General features: G+C 37.9%; 1 protein-coding gene across 2 annotated transcripts in view; it reads right to left on the bottom strand.

Moving 5' to 3' along the window:
• Positions 1 to 23,018, bottom strand: part of CNTN2 (contactin 2) — a 907,647-nt gene extending 884,629 nt beyond the window's left edge. For both annotated transcript variants that reach the window (XM_044076798.1, XM_044076799.1), the window contains exon 1: positions 22,607 to 23,018. The gene's annotated coding sequence lies outside the window, so the exon portion shown is untranslated. The remainder of the gene's footprint in view (positions 1 to 22,606) is intronic.
• Positions 23,019 to 26,876: the final 3,858 nt, after the last annotated feature.

Here is a 26,876-nt window from a genome sequence, read left to right as displayed (position 1 = left end):
GGTACACATTAATGGCTTTTATATATGTTGTTTCCCTATATATCATGGTCCCCTTTTCTTAATTTGTTTTATCTGCTTTGTTTTTCTCCATGTGCATTCTTATTTTATGCAGTCACCACCTCAGTGGTGGGTGTGGTGTGGCAGTAGTAGCCTCACTGGGTATTTCTTTTGCCATGCTAGGTCTCTAGGCCTGCCTGTCTTTTTGATTAATGCAGATCACCCAGTGGGAGGTATCCTACAGAGTTTCCTGAAGGTCTCTGGTAGTCTTTCTCTGGTGCAGGGTATAGGCTGCCCATCAGGAGTTGCCACCAGTCAGTAATGTTGTGTCACCCAGCAGGAGTTGGAAGGCTTAGTGATGACATTGGTTGTTAAATCCCTTAACTGGTTGCTTGAACCATGTAATTTTGCAGCTGGCAGAATTGCAGTACTGCCTGGCCTTGATCAGTGGGCCACAAGCTGTATAGGTGCAGCACTGGTCAATGTGTTAGATAGCTGTCACCCCATTATATCACACCATAATGATGCTCCCCTTCCTTATGTTAGGTTTGCCCATTCTATTTATGTTCCATTCATCCCTATCACTAGTTGTCCTGACTGTCTGTGACTCTCCTATATTTCCTCCCAAACTATTTGTGTCAGAACTTTCCCCTTTGGTCTTTGTCTTTGGTGTTTATGTTAGTGCCTTCTAATATCCCTATAGCCCCTTTCCTGCCCATATCTTCCCCTTGTACCCTTCTTGGAAAAAATGGGCATCTGTCCCACACAAAAAAAAATGTCCCCCCTGCATTCCCAGTCTTCTATTCCTGTTGTCCTGTAAGGTTTTCTGCTTGCTGTTCCCCCTTTCTGACTATCCTATATACCCATTTCCTCCCTACTTATAGGAATAAATTGGTAGGGAATTTGTTGAGCAGTACTTACCATGGCTGCCAGCTGTGGCTATAGTGGCGTGACAATTAGTGACAATTTGTGGTTGAACGTGTATAGTCAATTTTGTGTCATTTGACTATCACACTGACTTGTACAGATGCTTGTGTTGCAAATGTATCAACACTGTTGCTATAACTGATTAAATGTACATGTTTAAACAAAGAATTTTGGAAGGGAAGAGTTAGTTTTTGAAATTGTTCTATAATTTTCAAATGCTGCACCAGATCTTAGCAGAGTTCTGAGTGTGTATTGTACCAAAGTCAGGTGATAAATGTTATGTCATTCCATAACCCGCATTGAGAGGATGGAAGTCTCACAACAGTTTGTTTTGTTCTTTGGAACCTGATATATAAAGATCTATGACAGTTATCACAGTGCAGTTTAGTTGGAAGCTCATCATCTTGCCTTGTGCTAGTAAGCATCTTGGCATCTAATCTTGCCTTGCTGTAATAATTATGTTAGGTAAGGAACAGTTATTCTTTAGATAGTCAGGAAATACATTGAGATTAATTAAGTAGTGTTTTTCTGCATCTGTTTCAATCTGTCCAATTCTGTTATTTTTATTTCTCCTGTGTCTGAAACTCTGGTGTTTATTGTACTTGTGTATTTAGTATTCTCATGTTTCCTATTTTATTATTTATTGTTAAGAATTTTTATACCTTTCATTGTGGCTGATCTTTTAGAGAATACTTTTAACATCTTGAGTGTACTTGTGTTTATTTTAATGATGCCCTGGCCACTCAAAAAAGTCTGGCTGCTTTGGTTATACTCTACCATTTATATTAGTATTGAGTTTACTCCATATAATTTGATATCCTTGTAAGAGCAGTGGCAGTGTAGTTACCTTATAGTCTGGACAGAAGAGATACAGTTAGTAAATATGCACCAGACTTTCCCAAATATGTGTGTGTGTGTGTGTGTGTGTGTGTGTGTGTGTGTGTGTGTGTGTGACTTTCCCAAAAGTGTGTGTGTGTGTGTGTGTGTGTGTGTGTGTGTGTGTGTGTGTGTGTGTGTGTGTGTGTGTGTGTGTGTGTGAAAATCAAATACCCAGGTGTGGGTATGCCAGCTACTTGGAAATTGGACACAGTGCTCCAAAGTGAGTCTTGTTTGTGATCTGGGGAGACAGAGAGTCTTGTCCCAGGTCTGGAGTGTGTTTCCTGTGTGCTGTTGGGAGAAACTGTGCTTGATGCAGAGAGCTGAATCTGAAAATACTGTGTAAATTAATTCCTGTTTTTAGTGACTGTCTCTCACCAGTGTCAGTGGTGAGGATAGCGGCTCCTTGATTCCTGGCCAGGGGTAGTGTCCGTCACAGCCTGTTATTGCTATCAATATGTATTTAGATAATTGAAAAAAATATATGAAATGGACTGCTGACATTGATGTCTTAAATCTCATCATTGCCAACCTGAATGCCATCTGGGTATTGGAGACACAGGCTATGGTCCTTGGATCCAGTCCACTGTCCCAAATAGGCCTGTTAGCCATCAAAAAGAAATGCTCTCTCAAGTCATTCCACTGGTACCCAACAGGTTAAAGTAAAAAAAAAAATGCCAGTATAGTGCTCATTACCCCTTCCCAGATACTAAATAGGAATACTAAATATTTAAATTCATTTCAGTCATAGGAGAGTCAAAATTATTGAATACAATTTTTTCTTGTACAATAAAGAGAACAGTGCTACTGCATATTAAATGTACAGAGATTGAAACAGGGAATAGTGAAGAAAAATAAGTTATGCAGAGAGAAATATTTAAACCAAGCATTTGTTTAAGCTAGATAAATCTAACTGCTTGTAGATTATAGTTAACTCTTACTTAAATTACTCAAAGAACAAGTCAGAATTGTAGACAGAGGGAAATGGTCACCTCAATATCTTCAGCAAGAATGCCACATACTCCATGGTTTCAGATTCAAATATATGTTCATTTCAGCTCATCACTTGTGTACAGAAGCTAGGGACTGATGTAACATAATGTATCCCCCCACATACACACACTCAAAAACAGGTGTAATTACATTACAACTGGTTATTTTTTTTCACACATAAGAACAATGTATTTGCATATAAAGGACTGCTTTATTTTACGTCTGGCCTGCTGCTTCTTTAAAGCAACCTTCAGTTATATTTTATGACCCATGTCTTTCCCACCTTCAAAATAATTTAATTATACTCAGGTAAATTAAGTCCTTCCTGAGAAATTATAGACAGTTAGATTTTACTTTTCAGGTACATTTCTTGTCCTTTCATGTCCTTTCATTTAAAAGATACAAACCAAGAGCAGCCTGGGTGACAGGAAAAACACATTGAAAATTAAATCAAACTTCAAATACAGTTCACAAAGCTGAAAAAGGTCTTCACTAAGAGAGATGAAAAAATGCTTAATACTTAAAATCAGTTTCCTCTAGCCTGCCAGCCAAGCCCCACACAAAGGCAAAGGTATTCTTAGTTGGTAATAAAAACTATATTTTTCTGTAAATTGGTTATTTCTTTAATCTGAAGGAAGGTTAGCATCAGACTAAAAATTTGCTGCTTATTTTACATAAGTTTCTCCAGGGAAAGGCATTGCAAGGCTGTCACTGAAGCCTGGGAATGCCCTTTTACATTACATACACCCTGAGTTAAGTCTTTACCTGTGTAGTTCCAACTTGGGTACCTTTGTAGCTATATTTAATTTTTTTTGCATGGAATAATTTTTGTGTTGCAGTACTGCACCACTGCTAGTTTAAATTATAGTGTTAATATTCACTCTGCAAAATGATTTACAAAGTTTATGGTTTATTTACAGTATATGTCACAATTTGATCTTAGCAATATGTCGTCAAGTGCTGCAAGACAGCAATCTAGATATGAAAACTGAAGAGATACTCAATAACTGTATTATGCTGTATGACATAATCACCAGTCTTTTCTGCATCATTCTTCTTTTACATGTCCAGTTCCCAATTAAGAATAAGGTATGGTTTGGAGATGTATCCAAATGTTGGTTTACTCTTTCACTGCCCCTCTCCAAAGAAGATAGTAATAGTTTAAGTAATTCTCTTCACAATAGTAAATCATTAAAGAGAGAATACTGCAACAGTAATTCTAGCCTCTTTCCAATCCCCATTGTATTAAATCCAGTAGGAAGGAAACATTTAGCATCCTACATTTTTCAGTAGTTAAGCTCATTTGACATTTATTCTTGGTACTACAGCAGAGGAAAGGTCATCTGAAGTTCTTATGCCCTCCCATACTACATTTGTCATGCAATACTGTCTTCTTGCTACTGTAGTGTGAGGAGGAACATTAAGAATATTGATGCCTACTTAACACTTGCATATAATTTCAAAACACGAAACCATCCCCTTTTTTGTTGGATTCACACAATACTTTATCCTGCTAATCATTTAATTAGACCTGACTAATAACTACACTATTCATTTAAAGATTATGATTTAGAGTTTTCTTTTTGTATTAAGCATATGCTTTCATATTTTGCAACTAGGTTATATAAATAACCCAGTTTCACACCCTTTCAAGGAAGTACCTAGTGCATATATCTCCCATAAAATTTTACTTTTAGTATGCACTAAATTGCTTCCTTTATTGTTCTTATTTATGGTTGTAATTAAAGTTAAATGTTCAATCTTCGAATGTGTAAATGTTTAGATACTTGTCTTTAAACCGTTTCTGATATTTTACATAGGTTGTTTTCTTTAGAAATTGAGAATAGATGTGTTTATTGGCATTAGTTAAAAAGGCATCATAGATCTAATTTTTCAGAAATAGGATTATTTGCCTACACCAACCATTCATTCGGTGTGAAATACTTGAAAAAAGACCCCAAAGAGAATGTAGAAAAATGCAGGATACTTAAGAGTCTCACAGCTACATATATACACTTTTAGCCAGCACAGGACCGTCCATTAGTACTTCACAGGGAAGATGTCACTGCTGTTGTGAATTTTGGTTAAAAGATATGAATAAGGTAGACAAATACTAAATATTTTGATTAACCATTCCCTGATCTTCCCTTGATTGTACACAGATATAACTGTACTTTTGTTGTAGGAATTGTGCTTGGCTGAAAAAAAAGAACATAATGCAATATTTTTTGATGGAATGCAACTCTGTGTGTTGCCCACAGGAAATTACCACTGCATTAATAACCAGTTTAAAGAGCTCCTGACCCCTTCCTCAAGGCATCTCATTTTATTTCACAGAAGGACTTGGACTGAAGTAAACTTTGTTTTTTGAAACAGCTGACAACTTATTCAGTTCAACAAACTAATGGCCCTATCTTTATCTGATCCATTCAGTGCATGTATTTTTTCTGTTTGTTACCCAGGTAAATTCATTAGGTCCAGTTGGAGACAGTCTTTTGTATTCATCCATAAAGCCAGTCCTCTAGAAGAGAGTTTGCAGTTTCCCTTCCTGAAGGTAGTCATATGGCTTCCCACAGAAACTACAGGTTCATTTCCTTACATATTTTATTCATAAGTGTCTGTGTTTGGGGGGTAGTATATTTAACCATCCTATTTACCTAACTGCATGAGTTTGCAGCCCCCTCTGCACTGATCATATTTATCACAGATAATGATTTACACACACAATTGTCAGCAGGAGTTGCCATAACTGGGACTCCCTCAACATTTGACGACAGAAAAAGTTACCTAGTTTACAATGAAGGTTGTTTAAATAATTTTAACAGTTCTGTAAATCTTGAAAATAAAGTTGTCTTAGAGTTATATCCAAGTCTGCAAGACTCACTTGACCCCATCTTATTAACCTACCATGCATTTAAATCTTGTACCATATTGGTTCATCATACAACAGCAGCAGTACTCATGTCCTTATCTCTGTCATCTATCTGATTTGTGATTACCTCCCAACCATTCTAAAGTGATGGTATTAATAATTCTGCTTAGTAGGAAAGTCAATGTGTATATATGGGCAGACAGTGACCCTTCTTAGCACTCATTCTGCACACTAGTGAATGGTTATCAAGGTCATGCCTCTCTTTGGTGTTTGGGGTTTATACTACACCCTTATATAATATATCATATGCACATAGAGACCCCTTTGGAGCCAATAGTAAACAAATTTGACTTTTCTGTGCATTTCAACACTACCCCCCCCCATCTGCTCCTAGTAGATAGATAACTTAAAACTTTGCCCATCTTTGTTATAACTTCTGACAGAACATTTGCTTCAGTTGTGAAGGTTTTAACAGCTTTGCAAGATTTATTTACTAAAAATGTTGACACAGTGCAGCAGAGGATGATAAATGTTTTCTTTCCTCTCTTTCATAAATACAGAACATTCTTTTACTGTCTTAATCACCAAGTCTGGAGTTCAGTTCTGTGAAACACTTATGAATAATTACAGCTTCACTGCTGTTCTACAGTCATTACTAATTCAGGAGTAGGGTTGGTGCAGCAACCTCAGTGTATCATAAACCACAAATCCCGAGTTCTTTGAGTTGCTAGTGTTAGTGTGTGTTAATATCTTGCTGTATTAATCACATCTGTTTTTCATATTAGTATTTTAAACAGTTTGTCTATTGCACAATAATTTAATCTGCTCTTTGTGTAATAACTTTTACCTCTGGTCCTTACATTGCCAGCCTGAATGCTCAAATACTGTTATGCTGTAGTTACTTCCTATACTGTTTCAATCCTTTGCAACTCTCATGTAAAGGATACATTTCTTTTCTAGTGGGTCCCTTTGTTACTAAACCCAATAAGTAGGGCAAACACTTGGCTTCTTGCTGCAACCCTTTAACAAACAAAGTTACAAAAGGATATAGATTTGTCTTCTTTTTTTTACTAGATTTTCAGAATCTTGGATGTTAGTAGCCTGACTGTGAAGATTTATTGGTTTTCTTCATACTCACTCACATTGCTTCTTTTTATGAGTGAGCAACAAAGTCTAGCAGGTTGTTTAATAAAAAGAATAGCCAGGAAATAGCCAGGGAATTGTTATGGCTAGGCTTGTATAGGCCCTAGGGCCAATAGCCTAGTACCAGCCTATGAACCTATAAGAACATGATGATGATGGTAACCTCTGGGGCCTTATGTCCATTTCCACATTTCTGTATGCAGAACCACCTACCACCATGTTGCTATTGTATTAGTTTACCTTCACTCCAGTATTTCCTGATGTTCTTTGTGCTTTACTGTTGCAGTCATTACATTTGGGTTATCTGCTTGCAGGTAGCCCTCAGTCGGCCTGATTAACAAAGTCTTGGGTCCTGTGTCGGTTGCTGTTCCTTCTTCCATGACGTCAGGTCATCAGGGGTATAAAACATGCAGCCGACGCCATTGCATCGGTCTTTCTTGCCATGCGGTGCCTGAAGCAGAAGCAGTTTGCAAGTGCCAGTCAGCCGACTCCTGAAATTTTCATTTTCGAGTTTCAGAACAGAAGTCTTGAATTAAAGCTAAGTACCCCATTGGGGAAACTTTTTCTTGCTCCTTACCGATGTCAGTAAAAGTTAATAATTGCATTACTTGTGGAAAGCAAATACCTCGTTCTGTATTCCTTGCCTAGGCCCTGACGATGACATACCTTGCTGTCAGTTTTGTGCTTTATTTAATCAGTGCAATATCCATCGTCAGTATATTTTCACCTCTAAATATTTTGGTTCTCAGTTTAATTATCCAGAAATGTTGTTGGTTAGACATCCGACTACTGGAATTCCAAAAAATGCAAAGATAAAGACAGAGACAGGCCGCCGCATTCCAAAACTGCCGATGACGCTTCTCCTAAGCCAGTCGCCAGTTCATTGGTACTCAGTGAGGCGGTTTCACAGCCCCTGATACCTGTTACTTCTGATTCGCAGGCCTCTAATGAGACCCATTCGGAGTCTGGTATGCCACGAGATGCTTCAACTATGGAACCCGTGGTTGTCTCTACCTTGGATGGGTCCAGAGCCGCTGTGCAGGCACTGGCTTCTGAGGGTGCATTCAGGCCTAAGGACTTGCATATTAAACCAACGCCTCCTTCTTTGGCCTAAATCTCGAACCATGCCTAAAAAAAATGATGCCCAGGTCACATGCTCAGGCCTCTATGCCTAAAAACAAATGATAAGAATGGCTGAAGATCTAATAACTCTAATCAGGGGTAGCCAACCCCCCCCCCCTCTAAGAGGCCTAGGACTGAAGTTGTTTATGAATCTTCTGACCAGGATTCTGTTTCTTCTGATTCTTCTGATGATCTGGATTTGCCCTTATCTGCTTATGAGGATTCTGATGCAGAGGACTCTATCCCCTCTGCTTCCCCTCCAGAGGATTTTTCTTTTGGTGAAACCTTACATACTCTAAGGGAGCATTTCCTCTGGGAAACCAGGATTTTTCTGATTCAAAAAAGAGGCTCAGGGATTTTTTACTCCTGCCTCAGCATAGGCCTTTAGCTATCCCTCCTGTACTAGACATTGTTGATGATGCTTTTTTGGAATCTAGATGGGCCCCTGATTCCTTGCCTCCTGTTCCCAGAAAACCTGACAGATACTACAGGGTCCCTGAGCCACACAAGTTCCTTTTTAAAAATCCTATTGCAGATCCAGAGACTATTTCTCAGGGGCCCAAGGGCATTAAGGCTTCTACTGCTAAAAATCCTAGCCCTTCTGATAGAGACTCCAGGGAGCTGGGTAGATGGGGTAAGAAGGTTTACACTTCTGCAACCTTGGCCATTAGGGCTTTAAACTGCCAGTTTCATATGTTAAAGTATCAGCAACATGTTGTTGGATTGCTTAAACAGAAAATGATGTTGATTCCTGACTTTGCGGAAAATAAAGAATTAAAGGATTTAATGCATTCTGCTGAACAGGTTGGAAAACATACTTTGCAATGTGGTTTTGATTCATTAGAAGCCTCTTGCAGGGCTGCTGTTACTGGGTCTGTGCTCAGAAGGCATGCTTGTCTTAAGGAGCAATCTTCACCTGATCATGTTAAAGCTAAATTGTTGGATGCTCCCTTAAATCAGAACCACCTGTTTGACAACAAGACTGAGGAAGTTCTTAAAAAGATGGAAGATAAAGCTAAATCTATGCAAACTGTTAAATATTTCTTACAAGTTCAGCTGCCTAGATTTATTAGGCACTGGCCCTCTAAAAATTGGTCCTTTCCAGCCTCTTCCAGGTCTTCTCAAGCCAAACCCAGACACAGCAGGAACCCCAAGTTTCAGTCCCAGGGGACACACAGGACTAAGCAGTGGGGGGCCTCCACTTCCAAATCTGGGAGTAATAAGAGTCCCCCCTATGATAAACTGTCTCAATGACTTCCTTTTAAAATTTCCAAGCACTTATCAACTGACTGCCCCTTTGGGGGGGAAAGATTGCTCTTCATGAAAAGAACTGGGAGCTCATTACCCAGGACAAATGGGTTTTAAATATAGTGTCCCAGGGATACAGATTTCACTTCCACATGTTGCGAACACCAAACGGATGGCTGGACCTTCCCCCAAACCAGTGGGCAGAGGCCCAAAAACAAGTACTTTCTTTCTTAAGCATGGGAGCTATTCGATTGGTACCAGAAGAGGAAAAGGGGCAAAGTTTCTACTCGAGACTTTTCCTGGTACCCAGAAAAGACAATTCATGGCGTCCTATCCTGGACCTGTCTACTCTAAACACCTTTTTGGAGATTCCAAAATTCAAGATACTGACTCTTCATGAGTTACTTCCTATGCTAGGCAAAGATGCCTGGTTGGCAACACTAGAGTTAAAAGAACCATACCTGCACATCCCAATCAGGGAATCTTGCAGAAGATACCTTCGCTTCAAAGCAGGCTACACACACTATCAGTTCTCTGCACTGCCCTTTGGCTTATCTACTATGCCCAGGGTATTCACAAAGTGCCTAGCGCCAGTTATTGCATTTTGCAAGCAAAGAAATATTCAAATATACCCATATCTGGACTATTGTCTAATTCAGTCAGAAAGCCAGGACATACTTTTGAATCATCTGGCCTTTGTACAAAGGATTCTAACCTGTCTGGGGTACACCATAAATTAAAAGAAATCTCACCTGGTACCCTGTCAACAAATTATATTCCTGGGAGCAAGCTTGAATACAACTTCCCAGATGGCTTACCTCACACCAGATAAACATATTCATTTGACAACCTACTTCAAACAAGTGGCCACAAAAACCCTGCTATCTGCAAGACAAATACTGCAAGCCTTGGGGTTAATGGCCTCCTGCATTCTTCTAATTCTATATGCAAGACTGCATATGAGGAAACTACAGTGGCATCTAAAAAGCCTATGGTGTCAACATTCCCAGGATCTAGAAATAATGATTCCTATCATACCTTGCCTACACCTAGAGTTCCTTTGGTGGGCAGAGGCCTGCCACCAAAACAAGGGACTACCTTTCACACCACCCTCTGCCACCCAAACCCTAACAACATACACATCAGACTATGCATGGGGGGCTCACCTGGCAGGGAAGTGTATTCAGGGCAAATGGAACCCAAGTGAAATGCACCTGCATATCAATCAAAAAGAAATGTTAGTGGTACGGAATGCTCTGACAGCCTTCAAGGACCATATTCTTCCAGGACAACTAATGGTAAAGGCGGACAACACCACTGTTATGTGGTACATAAACAAGCAGGGGGGTACACATTCTTACCCCCTCTGTAGATTAGCCATGGCATTGTGGAACACAGCCTTGAGCTACCAAGTGCACCTACAAGCTCATTTCCTGCCAGGAAAATAAAATACACTGGCAGACAGACTAAGCAGAAACCTCATGAACCCACATGAGTGGAAACTGGAACCAAGGATTTTCAACATGTTGACAAGCAAATGGGGGAGCTCAGATATGGATCTATTTGCCTCTCCTCAGAACTACCAGTTGGACAAATTTTGCACAAGGACTCCCCACAAACAAGCCTGGAAAGTGGATGCTCTGTCATTCAGCTGGAAAAACCTATCAGCCAATGCCTTCTCCCCTCTCCCTCTGCTCTCCAAAGTACTACTAAAAATCAAACGGACAAACCAAGGATTATTTTGATTGCTCCAGACTGGCCATGCCAACACTGGTACCCCCTCCTGTGCAGTGTGTCATGGTTATCCCCATGGCACCTGCCTCATACCCCTTTCCTGTTGTCCCAGCAGGAGAACCAGATTCTGCACCCTCAGCTTCTAACACTGAACCTTGCAGCCTGGCTAATTACCTAATCTCTTCTTTACCATCCCTCAGAAAACCTGTGATGGATATCATTTTAGAGGCAAGGAGGCCTAGTACTAGAAAATCTTATGCTGAAAAATGGAAAAGATTCTGTGCCTGGAACCAATCTTAAGGGATGAGCACAGCAGCACCCAATTTACCTCAGATTTTACAATGCTTAACTGAGATGCTTCACAAGGGCCTGTCTTTTTCCTCCATTAAAATCCACGCCTCAGCCTTTTCAGCTTATTATAACACAGAACCTCCCCTCTTCTCTCATCCACTGCTCAAGAAGTTCCTCAGAAGGGCCAAAAATTTGAGACCACACAGGAGAGCTCAAACCCCTGCCTGGGACCTTAACTTTGTTTTGGAGAAACTCACTCTACCTCCTTTCGAGCCAGCTGCTACTGCAGACTTAAATTTTTTTTTCTTGGAAAACTGATTTCCTATTAGCAATCACTTCAGCTAGAAGGGTATCTGAATTAGAGGCATTATGGCAGTGGAGCCTTTCATCATCTTTCATGCAGACAGGGTGTCCCTCAGAACCAATCCATTCTTCATGCCCAAGGTGGTATCCAGTGTTGCTATTAATCAGTCCATTCATTTGCCAACCTTCTTTCCCAATCCACAGAACAAAGGGGAATGGATACTGCATTCCTTAGATGTGCACAGACGACTTAAATTCTGCTTAGACAGGACTAAACCTCAAAGGAAATCTGAACAACTGCTGGTGGCATTTGCTGCAGGGGCAGAGGAGAAGGCTATTTTGAAGCAAACCATTTCTAAATGGATAGGCCATTGCATTAATTTCTGCTATAAGTACCATGGAAAACCTATCCCCCAGGGGATCAGACCTCACTCCACCAGGGCTGCATCTACCTCTACAGCCTTTCTCAGAGGCGTCCCTACCAGGGACATCCTAGAAGCTGCTACCTGGAGTTCAGTAAATATTTTCACCAAGCATTATCATTTGCCAATTTCCTCTAAATCCAGAGCTGGCTTTGCCACTGCAGTCTTGCAGGGCCTTATAGCTGGTCCTAATGCTATTTAAATTCCTCCTCCCAACCATAGCTTTGGGAATCTACCTAAATGTAATGACTGCAACAGTGAAACATGAAGAACATAGTACAGTTGTGCACACTTACCATAAATGTAGATGTTTGAGTGTATTCACTGTTGCAGTCCTGGTTACCCACCCTCCAGCCCCCTAACTTCTTTTGGTTATATCTCTACTTTACTTTACTATGCTTAAAAGCTTTTTGGTGTATTTGCTTTATTGTTGGAGATATATCATTGTACTTTTATATTTAATTGCTTCCCATTAGGGGGGTATCTGACATCTGGGGCAAGAAAAACTGATGTAATGGTGTTGGCTGATGTTTTATGCCCCTGACAACCTGATGTAATGGAAGAAGGGACAGCAACCGACGCAGGACCCAAGACTTTGTTAATCAGGCTGAATGAGGGCTACCTGCAAGCAGATAACCCAAATGTAATGACTGCAACAGTGAATACACTTGAACATCTACATTTATGGTAAGTGTACACAACTGTACTTTTGGCTGCCTGGAATCTCTCTGTGATTTATGAACAGACTGGAATTTCATTTGTCATAGTATTTTTTTACTTCATCTTTTTGTGTTTGGCATCATGTAGAAACACTGATGGCTTCATTATGCATCCATGCAAGACTGCACATTTTCACTTTGTGAACTAAACAGGTATTATAGTAAAAGAAGCAGGCTACATAGGCCAAACCAGAAAACGGCTTTCATGTTATTTTTTCCCCTGAAAAAATATATCCATATAGTTAGTTAGTTAGATAGTTGCAGTTGTTAACCAGAAAAGTCCACTGGGCCATGCACAGCCCGTTTTCAGTGGAGGCCCAGGGAGAAAAGCTCCTTGGTACAATAAAAAGTACAATTAAATACAATTATGTAAACTGGCAGTATAGCATCATTTAACAATATTGGATAACAAAGTTGTAATCACATTCAGTATAAATGCAATTATATACAAGGGTAGTATAGGATTTTCTAACTATAATTGAACTGCAAAGTTAAGAGTACATTTAGCAGTTCAGTAGTATTATGTAGAGGATTATAGATAAAATAGAATAGAAAGTGGGGAGAGAGTGTATCATTAGAGATAGGTATTCAAGGGGGCTGAGTGCAAGAAAACATTTTTATATATATATATATATATATATATATATATATATATATATATATATATATATATATATATATATATATATATATATATATACGCTATCTGGTTCGATTCTCAGCTAGAGCATCTTCTGTGTGGCGGTAGCATTGTCGCCTTACAGTAAGACGCTATCCGGTTCGATTCTCAGCTAGAGCATCTTCTGAGTGGAGACATGTGGGAATGGGCATACCTTTGTTGAAGGTTGTGCATCAGGGCTGGTAACTCGGCATGTAAAAATCAACTACCAATCATTAGCGGACCGGAGTTCTGCTGTGGCGACCCCTAACTGGGAAAAGCCGAAAGACACAACATATATATATATATATATATATATATATATATATATATATATATATATATATATATATATATATATATATATATATATATAAAACTATTTTTGAGAGAAAGTATTTGGAAAAAAAATACACCAAAAGATGCCATTCCATGTATATTCCACTACACAGTTTTATTAAATTGCACAGTGTCACAAGCATGCCAATGGCAATTATGTTTTTAAAACTTAAGTTGTTTCTATAGAAAGGCTATACTGTTTGTAGGATACCATTATATTTTGCTTTTCAAATAATAATGATTTAATTACTTTTGTGGAAAAAAGGGACAGAAAATGCATGTCAGTAACAAAAGTCTTTATGTATGCAGTGAGTGCTGTTGGTATTCGGTGGTAACAGCAGGACAAAGTCTGTTGTCTGTCTCACAAGCTGCAAGTTGCACTGTATGCAGCAATGCATTGCTAACATATGCAAAGTAGCACGGTGGCATAGGTTATTTAGAATTAGAACTCTATAGAATCTTAGGCACTTGTTGTTTGAGAATAGAAGTTTGTTTTAGTAACTCTTTTTTAAATACAAAAATAAAGAAGACATGGCAGCTGCCCTTCTCACCAATATTAAAATTGAATCACAGTACTTTTATTAGTCTCTACCTACTTCCAATGAATCTTCCTTGAAGTTTTTCTTGGATTCCCAGCATAGTGAATTCCTTAATTAAGTAGTAGACCTGTACAAAGTATTTCTAAGAGTCTTGTAATGCAATTGGTGGGAAAGGAACACATTTGTATATTTCTGTTCTCCCCAAGAAAAACAATAAAATGGATACACCATAGGCTTCATCCAAAGAGGTAATGGCAGACAAAAAAGTTATTACTATTTATGAAGATGAAATACTGCAATTTTTGTGACTTCATGAAAAGTAAAATAATAATGTCTTCTGGCTTTTCCTGGTTAGGGGTCGCAACAGCAGAATGCTGGTCCATTTATGATTGGCAGTAGATTTTTACAGTGCCAAGGAGCCAGCCCGATACCCAACCTTCAACAAAGGCACACCCATTCATGCACACACCTACCTGCATGTCTTTAAATGTTACTCGACCACAGGGAGGACATGCAGAGTCCACACAGAAGGCGTTCCAGCCAAGAATTGAACTGGAGAACTTCTTGCTGTGAGGTGACAATGCTAACCGATGCACCACCATGGCCTGCTACTTCATGAAAAGTAGAATATGGGGAAGAAAACATCCTTGTAGATATAATATTCTCTGCCCTAAAAAGTCTCTGCTTTCTCACAAACTGTACTCTAATGAAGTTGTACAGCCAGCTGATGATCTGTGTTTATTGTAAGAATACATTTTTATGAAGATGTTTTCTTTGTTCAAAGTTTTGCATGCAGTTATTACAATGAGTCCTGATAGACTGATGGTCCATTTCAGCAAAACCTGCCTAATGTTTGTTAGTGACTTTGAATGAAGTGGAGGAGTACACAGCTTCATCCTCTCTACTCCCTTACTTAATGAAACATTCTCTAACCTTGCACAACTTTATCTGAGGTTTTTGAAAAATAATTAGGACTTCAGAGACTGTACATGCAGCTTTCTCTTATTTTATTTTATTTTACCCTTTTTTCTTTAGCTTATGTCTGGAAAACGCATTCACAGTTTTGGTACTTTTCCGTTAACGGGGCAACAGCTTCTTTGGCCTTGTTAACGGTTTTCTCATAAGGAAACTTGTCGTTAGTTCTCAATATTTACATATGTATGCAGCATCAAAAATATCCAAATAAGTGAAATTTCCCTCTTCTGAAAGGGAATTATGAATCAAAGTGCTGAAATTCATCGTGCCTCTTTTCTTGTGTTTAATATGTGTGAAGACGTGCATCGTAAGGAGATGACTCCACCGGCAAGGACTTTAATTGCTACTTTTAAAAGCAGTGAGTTGTGTTTAACTCTATTTCTATGATGATCAGGAGTCTACGTCGATTTTCCCTCTGTAGCAATGTATAACCAGCCAAGCAGAAATTGCCCAATGACTTCAAGGAGAAGTCCTTAAAATAACGATTTCCGTTTTGTTTTGCTTCACGTGTATCGATCTTAAACCAGACCAGGCACTTTCATGGTTGTATAAGTATTCACTGCAGCTTCTTTTCATTTGTGTCATTAACAACAGACTACTCACATTTACTATTATTCAAAACAATATCATAAAGAAACATACGCAAATACTAACAGTAAAATGAGGCCAAAAAAGGCATTGCCCTGTAAACAAGGTAGTACATGTCACTCGTCTGTTTCTAATGAGATACAAGAAAATAAGCTGCAGTCAGTACTTGCAACCACGAAAGTGGCTGGTCTGTTTCATAATGCATATTCGGCCTCACACGTGAAGCAAATACAACCCAGGTTGATCAGGTGCATGATGAAGGAAACCTTAAAACGAGGCCAGAAAAGCTGTTGCCCCATTAACGGAAAAGTACCACATTTTCTTAACTGTAGTGAAAAAAACTCTTGCCTATTTTATTATTAACATTTTCTCATTTCTGGGTAATCTATACATTTCTAGGTACTTTTCATACCATGAATGTTTTTTAGTCTCTAGATTAGTGTTGTACCTCTACATAAGCTGTTACTATTTAACAGAGATACCCATGGTGTGGGAGTTCTTTGTTTTCTTTAGGACCAGCTAACTTGCAGAGCTATATCAGCTTAAACTTTGTGTATCAGTAGTATTAACCTTCTGCAAACACCCACCACCAGTCATACGTTAAAAAAGTATGTTCAGCATGCCATAGCAGAGGGTTATGATATTAGTGAGTTAGTAGTTAACATGTCAGGCGACCAGTAACATTAAACTATTAAGACAGCATCTGACAGTTTTATCTTTTTTGACTTCTGCTGATATATTTGCTTACTGTGCATAGCTATGAAAATAGAACCTAAAACATCCTTCAGCCTGCAAATGAATTAAAATGGTACAACTGAAACTTAAACATTATTAAAACTTCATACATAAAGTGAAAAAATTGAAAGATAGCAATTGAACAGTATATTAGGAAAAGTTATTAACATGTTAAGCCTACCTATGCTGGCATACCCATGTTTGTATATAAAAAACAAAACAAAACAAAACTCTAAGGCATCAGGCTGCACAATGTGAGCATCCCACACTCACGAGCGCTACTGTAATAACCCAGTGCATGCTTGGGTACCTCTCTACATTAATAAGTGCTATGTTAAAAAAGACAAAATAGTAACTAGACTGAAAAAATCTTAGATTCATTGGGCCAAAAAAACAAACAAAAATTTTGCACAGCAGTTGGTCACTGGTATTAAAGAATAATAGTTTTACAAAGGAAATAAAATACACTGTAAAAGCTACTGATTCCTTTTATTAACCCTTTAGCTCCAAGAAGCATCACTGTATGTGTGTGTATAATTTAGAACTAATCCACTTTAAAGAATTATCTTGCATAAATTATACTTTAAAAGTTAGAATCATAGACTTAATGATAGCTAACATTTTCCATTGACTTCTGTGATTCTAAGTGTCTTTGTAGTTGTGTGCGTGATTTGACTTTAAAATCTACTAATAAATTTTATCTGTTTCTCAAACTGTTTCATGGACAATAAGAGGGAAATTAATCTAATCCCTGAACCACCCACTTCAGACCATAGTTGTCCTACCTCTTCCATTTTCTTCTTTTTAATTATAAACAGTTTCACTTTATCAGTGTAGTTCAAGGTAGTCTATATATAGTCTATATAATCCTTGAGTCTCGCGCCTTAGACCACGTGGCCATCCTGACAGTTATTATAAACTGTTAAAACTGAATCAAAACATGCCAATAGTTTGACACACACACATATTAAATCTGTTCAGTTAATGGATTCTAGTGTAAGGTTTTGTGCAGGCTGCTTCTTTAATTTACATATTCAGGATATGTGCAGTGCAACAACACATAGTTAACTGGGGAAGGTGCTTGCATACAAACAGGAGATTTATGGTTACACTCCTGCTTATATCTGCATCACTTTTAGCTTTTATTCACTTTTCATCAGTTGTGTGTATTTGATTCATCTAAAAAGCTTAATGGAAAACTTAACAATTAATAGTTAAAGAAATCATAGCAGCACTGTCCAAACGTTTGTTTGCTCTTACTAGAGTAAATCAGAGTACAAACCAATCTCCTTGTCAACACTTTGAGGTAACTCAAACTTGGTTAACTGAAGTGCACCCTAACTGTGCGATAATACTAGGTTTTACCCTAAGCACGTGCTAGAGTAAAACAACAATCTGTACAAATAGGCCAGGAAATTGAATCAAGGTACCAGTTTGAAGCCTATGTTTTCTAGGAACTCTTTACCCCTAATAACTTGGGCACAGTAAAGTGCCTTTAGCCATTAAAACTGTGAAAGCAGTCTATGCTCAAAATGTTTCACAGAACATTAAACTGTCATATATACTGTTTGCTGAGAGCTGCAGATATCTGAACCAATAGTGATGAGAAACTTTATACTGTGACTGGTTTGATTCTATAAAAACAAGTTTCACCTGATTCTTACAAAAATAACTGGCTTTCAGAAACAAAGGCTGCTGTTATTTAACTCATAACATCCTAGTGATGCCCTCATTCTGCATTCTCATCCTACTGACACCTCTAGGTATCAAACATTGCTTTGTGTTTGCATTACAAAAACATGTTAGATACAAGGTAGTAGACTTCATCTTAAAGCTTACATACAACTGTACTAATGTTTGAGCGTTTGACTAATATATTGACTGAATATTTATATACTTTTGTAACATAATTTTCATATTTCCCTAAATGACTCAACAATCATGTGACACAGAACAGCTGTTTGAAGAAAATGCTGCTAGAAATATGTGTTTCTTGAATGGTTACTGTGATAATCATAAGCTTTTTATACATTAGACATAATTTCCTGTGTTTTATTGTGGTTTATAAAATCCAGTTTAAGTCCTAGAATTGAAAGAATGCAACCATTGTAAAGATTACTTTGTGTTTAATAGTTTGTAATTTGCAGTTTTCTGGTAAGACTTACAGTTCTATAGATATGAACATTTGTTTGAACTGTGAGGCAGTAACTTCATTTTTTAAAAGGCTCAGGCCAAAATCATTGGAAGTCGAAGTACAAAGTCAAAAAAGAGCTCCATTGGGGAAAATAAGTAAGCTCATATTTAAAAAGCACTGTCTTATTTTTTCACATATAAATGGAGACATAATGTTTCAGAACGTTTTTCTAGCTCTCGGCATGCCACATAATTTCTCTTTTCTTGATAAACACCTCCTTTCATGAAACACAACAAACTAATTTGTTTGCTTTTTTAATGTCTGCCAGAAGGTTATGCCTATGCACTGTAAATGAGCTTCACTCTATAATCACTGGCTTGATTACCTCAGCTTTGAACTGTGCAACCCCGAGTAGGTCAGTCAGTGCTCCAGGGTCATCATTATAAAAAGGTCCTTATGCCTAGTCAACAGTTACAAGATACACAAAATAATCACACAAAACTTCAGAGAAAGTTGTCTAAGAAAAAGCAGTGCATTTTAAATACAAGCGGTTAAAATATACATTGATATTTAAAAAGATTATAAAACAAGAAATGAAAAAATTCAATCAAAATTTTAATTTCTGTGTGTATTTATATATATATATATATATATATATATATATATATATATATATATATATATATATATATAAAATATATATTGTGTGTGTGAGCAAATGCACAGATGACTGAAAGCTCATTTACATGAAAGAGAGTATAGCAAAATGAATATTTGACTGAAAAGGTAATAGTGTTTATCTGCTTTGTATGTTTGGTGTTTTGTACTTTCGGTGTTCTTTTGTCATGCAGCACAATTAAGGAAAGATAATGTGTAGAGTCAGGGTTGGCACGAGTAAGGTGACCCTAATGGTACCAAAACCAAAATGACACCTGATCTTGGTTTTGTAACTTGAGTTTAATGATGTAGGGCTTTTGCAGTGGGTGGAAAGTATTTAGTGGTTTTAGACAGCCACGGTGGTGCAGCGGTTAGCATTGCCGCCGCACAGTAAGAGGTTCTCCGGTTTGATCCTCGGCTGGGGTGCCTTCTGTGCGGAGTCTGCATGTCCTCCCTGTGGTTGCGTGGGTTTCCTCCGGGTGCTCCGGTTTCCTCCCACATCCCAAAGACATGTTGTAGGTGGATTGGACACTCTAAGCTGGCCCTAGGTGTGAGAGTGTGTGTGTGCTTTCTGTGGAAGGTTGGGTGCTGGGCTGGCAACTCGACACTGTAAAACTCCACTGCCAATCATGAGCGGACAGGTGATCCGCTGTGGTGACCCCTAACTTGCTTTAAAAGCCGAAAGAAGAACAAGATTCACTCTTAGTGGTATTTCAGTGTTTTGTGATTCTCCTCGCTTCCTTTTTTTTTTTTGAGATTCTCTCTTGAATTTTTTCAACCTTTATGTACGTGTGTGTGTATATATGGATCTACTGTTTATTAACGTATTTACGTTTTACCGAAACATAAATATGCTACTGTAATGACGCAAAAGTGTGTTTTATCGAAAATGCACTTTCCCGTAATAAAATTTAAAAAATGTAAAAGTGTAGAAAAATGACTGAAAAGATGTGTTTGCATGTTATCTTAGGTGTACATCAACATTTAGTGTTGATGTACAACTAAGAAGAGTGTTACTGAGATCGTGGTACAGTGGGGATGCGGGAACATTCCCTTTTCCCCACTGTAGTGCAATCTCGGAGTGAGAATATTAAAGTGTGGGGGGTGTAGGGAGCACAGCCCCCCCACATGGGGGGTGCAGGGGGGCTTGGCCCCCTGTATTACATTGTTTAGGTGTTGTTTTTGTTTTTTTTAATAGATTTATGCGAAAGTGCGTTTCCGTTGAAATGCACTTTCGTGTAAATATGCTTGCGAATTTACGTTTCGGTGAAATGTAAATTCGCAAACATACAGTAGACCTATATAAATATATATATATATATATATATATATATATATATATATATATATATATATATATACACACAGACATATATATATATATATATATATATATATATATATATATATATATATATATCTACATACATACATACATACACACACACAGCCACTGTATACAATATTGGGTGGTGCAGCTTCATGTTTTGTATATCTTTGGTGTTGGTTGACTTTGGTATTTTAACCTGAGTGCTTGATTAACTCTTTATTCTGAAGAAGACCTACTTTATGGTTGAAAGCACTAAGTCCACATTAAAATAGTTTTTGGTTTTTACTATGTGTTCCTTTTTTATACAGTGGTTAATTTGTGTTATGCTATTTATTTTACCAGTGTAACAGAGGCATTTGAGGTTGTTTTTTTTTCACACTGACTTGTAAAGACCTCAAGATTTGCTCTTGGTATTTACAGATAGCATAACTTTTAGGGGTATGTAAAAATCACTGCACATGCAATTTCATCCTTCAATGTATTACAGTGAATTGAACTTGGCCATGAAATTTAGAACTACCTGTTTTTTTTTTTTTAATTGTAGTACCACACCATACAGGTGCCTTGTGAAAATGAACTTTGTTTTATTATGTTACTAGAAATATACTTGTTAGCATGATACAAGTACTTGGCTCTCAAGCAAACACTACCACAGTACATCTCTAGAGTACTGTGCTGTGGTTAGACAGAGTCCTCTAGTACCCAATGATTAGTGACTGGCTTGCCAAATAAATACCCAACTTCACTTCCATTGAAGATTAACCTTGGATTGAATCCTGTTTTCAAAAGTCAGTAAACAGGATAGATGTATTGCAAAATTCTTACCTGTTTACTTTGTCAGTGACTTGGATTTAGAAAGGAGCTATGTCAGCCAAGTTGACTTGGCTTTTGCTTGACATTACAATGTGTAGACCTCATGCTAGGTGATCTGAAACACATGCTTGCTTCACTGATGGAAGGACCACATCTCAGGATGCAGTTTTGTCTCTATGCATTTGCAATAACCATGCTGCCACATCTTCGAGAATCAAGCATGTAAAAGTTACTTGTAAAACATGGAAAAAGTACAGGTTGATGAGACCTGCCTTCTTGTGCCACAAACATCTTTGTTATCCCTTATAAGCTTGAATGAATGAAGCAGTGGGACAGTGGGTATTTCTATAACTCCACAACAGGGCCATTAAGAGGAAATTCTAGCTTGCTTTAAGAATTCAGCAGGGTGTAGGAGGAACTGCTCAGGACAGCATTGTAGGCTGCCCAGCAGCTGTAGAGAATATTCAGTATTTTTATGCTTTGCCTAGATGCAGCATACAAAGGCTTGTCTTAGCATGAGCTGCTCCTTCTATTCTGCACTTTTTCTTAAAGAAAACACATTGATTTTTTTATATCCAGAGGTGTCTTTTCCATATTACTTGTAGCGGCAATTCAAAAAGGCTGCAAAGCACCTTAAGAAGCAATTCTTCTAAATATTCTGAAAATATAACCGTTATCATTTAAAAAAAAAATCAGTAACTTGACGAATATCAAAGCTTGGTAGCCATGAAAGCACTGACTGGCTTGTAACATTTGCAGTCTGAAATTGCTTCAGAAACATATGAATCTGTTTAGCAGTTTGAATCTTGAGAAAACAAAAAAGTGTGTGTAGGGGGGGTACAAGGAAAGATTAAGAAAAAAATATGGCATATCAGAGAAGATCACCATTTCCGTATGAAGAAATCACTGTAAAAGTATTCTGGTTGCTGTCTTTATATAACCACAGGTAATACAATCCTATATTCTGATGGCGTACAAAAGCTCAAATTGACTACCTCTTTATGCACAACACAACCCTTCTATAGTTATGACTTACTAATCTGACATTCATTCAACCTTCTAAAATCATTTCCATTTAATTTTTTCATTTCAGAAATTTGAGAGCAGTGATACTGAGCAGCCAGTTTAATGCTGAGATTGCATTCGCCAGCATTATGACAGAGGGGAAAAGAAAATTAGCATGCTTCTTACCTTGCTAGTGACTGTGTAGGGTTGCAGACTGTGCCTGAATTCACATGTGGAGAAGCACAAAAGTCCTTGAGGCTGCGTCACAACCTCCTGTTCTTTTTCTTTCTAAAGTCAGCTGGACTACACTATTTTCTCTGCTTCTTGCAGTAAATGTGTGCATGAGCATGTGTAGGTTCTGCAGCTGTACTGCATAACGAAGTGCTCCTCCCTCCCCCGAGAGAGAGAATTTTTCTTAAGCTCATTCGCTGTTACACAGGCACCCGCCAGAGAGTAAGAGGAAGAAAGAGAGGGAGTAAAGGGACTGTTACGCACAATTCACTTATATCATTGCTGGTGCTGCTCCATCCCAGCTGCCAGATGGGACTGGCTGCATACTGATCCTTGATGTTTCAGGACAGATGAAATCAACCTTCCAGAAGGGTAAAGCTGCTGTTAGGCCAATGCCAAGACAAAAGTGCCAGAGTAATGATGTCAGCATTAAGGAGGGGCTGGGTGTTTCTCACAAAACAGATGCTGTAGTCATGTCTCTCAACCATCTTCTTCCCCAGGAAAACACAAGTCTTTATTTAGGTGAAGAACAGTTGATCAGAACCAGCAGCACTTGGCAGACTTTGCCACACATTTGCAAGATGACAATTCACTATCTGTATTATGATAAAATTTGACTTCCACAGCCTTTACCTGCATACTGAAGCAAACCAGTAAACAGGCGGTTGTGTAGTAGGTCTTACTTGTTTAACATGAGTATACTTACCTAATTATAATGGTGTGCGTCTATGTAATATATATATATATATATATATATATATATATATATATATATATATATATATATATATAGTGTGTGTGTATAAAATGCACACAGATATAACTGCATATATAGATGAATTGCTCTTACTGTTCGCTGAGTGCAAAGCAGATGTTTAATCTTGTCCATTATTTCTTATTGTGGAAATCATTAACACTTCCTGTAGCAAATCCCTAGCCATGTGTTTTTTGCTTCTCTAGTACTAGTGATTGTGTGTGTGGACCTGTCTGTGGTTGAGCAACTATGGAGTTATTATAAATAAGTAAGGTGATGTAGAACAGCAAAATGTTATTTTATATGTTTATCAAGTTAAAGCTATGACACGTTTGTTTTTCTGACTGAAGTGGTTTTCAAACTTTCTCTGGTTGCAGAACCTTGTAGTTGTCATTAGTGTTATTCATGGAGCCTCACACATTTCACTTGCTATGACCATGTCATTTTGTAACAATTTTATAATTCCCTATTTATATAATAGATAAGCAGAAAAAACTTAATGGAAATTACAGGTGTCCGTTGAAAATCCAGCAATGTTAAATGTGATCCTTGGAGTTGAAAAACTTTGTGCAATTAGGAGAATATGGACCAATGGCAAAACTGTGGTGTCTTAAAGTGTGCCCTTTTCTCTGACACAGGGCAGTTTTGGAGTGGTAAGCACATATTTTAAAGTTTGCACCCTCACACCACTGGATTCAGGGAATTGTTATTTGTGGGTAATTGCAGTCTAGTTTTTAAAATTTCAGAACTTACATAAATGGGGTGAAGGGTTGTCTTGTACTTCTGATAAGGAATTGAAAATTGCATGAGTGCATTTTGTTAGCAACCGATAGTGATAATACTAATTATTTTCATTAAACTGAATCAAATGGGTTTAAAATGCTTTCAGCTTGCCGAAAGGATGAATGATAGGGAGCCATCCACATTTCATAACTGATAGCAATCCAAGATCTGAGACAGATTACTGACACTGCAAAAAATTCATATACACAAAAAAATTTATTAAACTCGCTGTTATGTTTTTCATATGTTTTGTAGAGGACTTTTGCCCACCTGTATCCCCTGCTAGGAGTGCATACTAACATCAAGACTGATGTACCTTCAATTAAGAAGAATAATCTGAGATGCCTTAGTTTTGGACTTGGCATGTATCCCTATCATTCAGGCATATATTTTTGCTTTTCAAGGCTCACAGTTCTTGGACATTCAGCAGGTGTCTCCAGTATTTGTTCTAATGTTAATTTAAAACTTCTAAATGACCACTTCTGCATAGTTCCTGGATCTGCTGAACTGTAGACAGACACACCTGTAATTTTTCTGCTGACAGAAGGCATTCATGTTTTTAACATGTAATAGAAATTAGTGGATGAACCCCTGCTGAGTGGTAGAGAAACTCTGAGGTCATAAGGAACCATCATTGAAAATCATTGGGTTGAAACTTCAGTTAACTAAAACTTGACAAACTGTAAGGGAAGATTTATTAAAATGGTGGCACTGAGGCACTGAAAAAAAAATAAAAGTGCTTTTCTACTTTAAAATAGTTTTTTGAAGTGGCAAGCCCATCACACCCCACAAACTTATATATACTAACTCCACGATTACCATATCTCAAAGAAAAGGGGATATTTATAGAAATATGCAAGTCCATTTTTTTAGCCATTCAGTCTCCCTATGCAGGTCCCAACATTTCAAATAGTTATAAGAGTTTGACAGAAAGATGAACGGCAAAAAGATTGGGAGCTGAAATATTGGAAAAAAAAGACTAGGGATCCGTTGAATTTACCAAACACCACCACACCCCTTCCTACCTGTGTGTAGTAACTCAAACACAAACAGTGCAGAAAAGGGAAAATGACCCTAACCTGCAGTAATTGCACATACTTCTTCTTCTTTCGGCTTTTCCCGGTTAGAGGTCGCCACAGCGGATCACCTGTCTGCTCATGATTGGAAGGGGAGTTTTAAAGTGTCAAGTTGCCAGCCCAGCGCCCAACCTTCCACAGAAGGCACACACATGTACACACTCACACGTAGGGCCAATTTAGAGTGTCCAATCCACCTACAGCATGTATTTGGGAAGTGGGAGGAAACCGGAGCACCCGGAGGAAACCCATGCGACCACAGGGAGGACATGCAGACTCCACACAGAAGGCACCCCAGCTGAGGATCGAACCAGAGAACCTCTTGCTGTGAGGCAGCAATGCTAACTGCTGCACCACCGTGGTCGCTCAGCATGCAGTAATTGCACATACCACCATCAGAGGAAAAAACTATCCTTAAAGTAAAGCAAAATCCCCTAGACAAGTAAACATCCCCGCAAACACAAAATTAGTGCACACACACAGACACAGATGCACACACCCTCTAGTATAAAACTAAACCTTAAAACACAGTCAGTAAAATACATCTTTGAAGTGAAACCTTCCCATTTCATTTGATTACAAATGACTCAAATCATGTAGCAAAAAAAAAAAATATATATATATATATATATATATATATATATATATATATATATATATATATATAGGTCCACATTGTAATTTCAAAATACTGAAATCCCGAATTTCAGTATTCCAAAATCAAAGCCGAAAACTGGACCAAAACTCACAAACTCGAAAACACACAACCACGAAATTCAAAATCCCCCTACCAATGCTACATATACAGCACGCACATAAACATACACAAAACTCCCCCTGACAATCAAACAAACTAATCTAAACTACAGATAAGCAGGAGGGCAAGCCCCCTGCACCCCCTTACTTATATATTCTAAGTCCGAGATCGCACAAACAGTAACACAAACGAAACTTACACACATATCTTACAGTCCCTCAAACACACACAGAGCAGTCACAACACACACCTACACACACTAATCCTCTAACCAACATACTAACATACACCAACTTACCAAAATAAAACCTAAACATCCACATTCCGTAACACCGGAAGCAGAAATTCGAAATATCGGTACTTCGGTATTTTGAATTTCGTGCTTCTGCCGGTTTGAGATACTGAAATTCAGGATTTCAGTATTTTGAAATTACAAAATGGACCTATATATATATATATATATATATATATATATATATATATATATATATATATTTATATTTATATATGTAAACATATATAACCAAAAAAAACCAAGCAAAGATCCTGGCCACTAAAGTTAGGTACTAGAACTTGTGTATAAGTAGGTGGAAACAAAGTACCAAAAACACCACAGTGATAAGTATAAGGAGATACTTTAATAAAGCAAAATAAATAACTATTACACAAATAAAAAGATGTTTTATTTGTGTAATAGCTATTTATTTTGATTTATTAAAGTATTTGGTTTATGCTTATCGCTGTGATAGATTTGGTACTTTGTTTCTGTGTGTGTGTGTGTGTGTGTGTGTGTGTGTGTGTGTGTGTGTGTGTGTGTGTGTGTGTGTGTGTGTGTGTGTGTATAGATATATATAT

Source organism: Protopterus annectens, chromosome 7.part0 (assembly GCF_019279795.1).
Source record: "Protopterus annectens isolate FY-2018-M chromosome 7.part0, PAN1.0, whole genome shotgun sequence".
Classification (NCBI taxonomy): domain Eukaryota; kingdom Metazoa; phylum Chordata; order Ceratodontiformes; family Protopteridae; genus Protopterus; species Protopterus annectens.
Note: the sequence above shows the minus strand (reverse complement) of the source record. Positions and strands in the feature narration are given on the sequence as shown.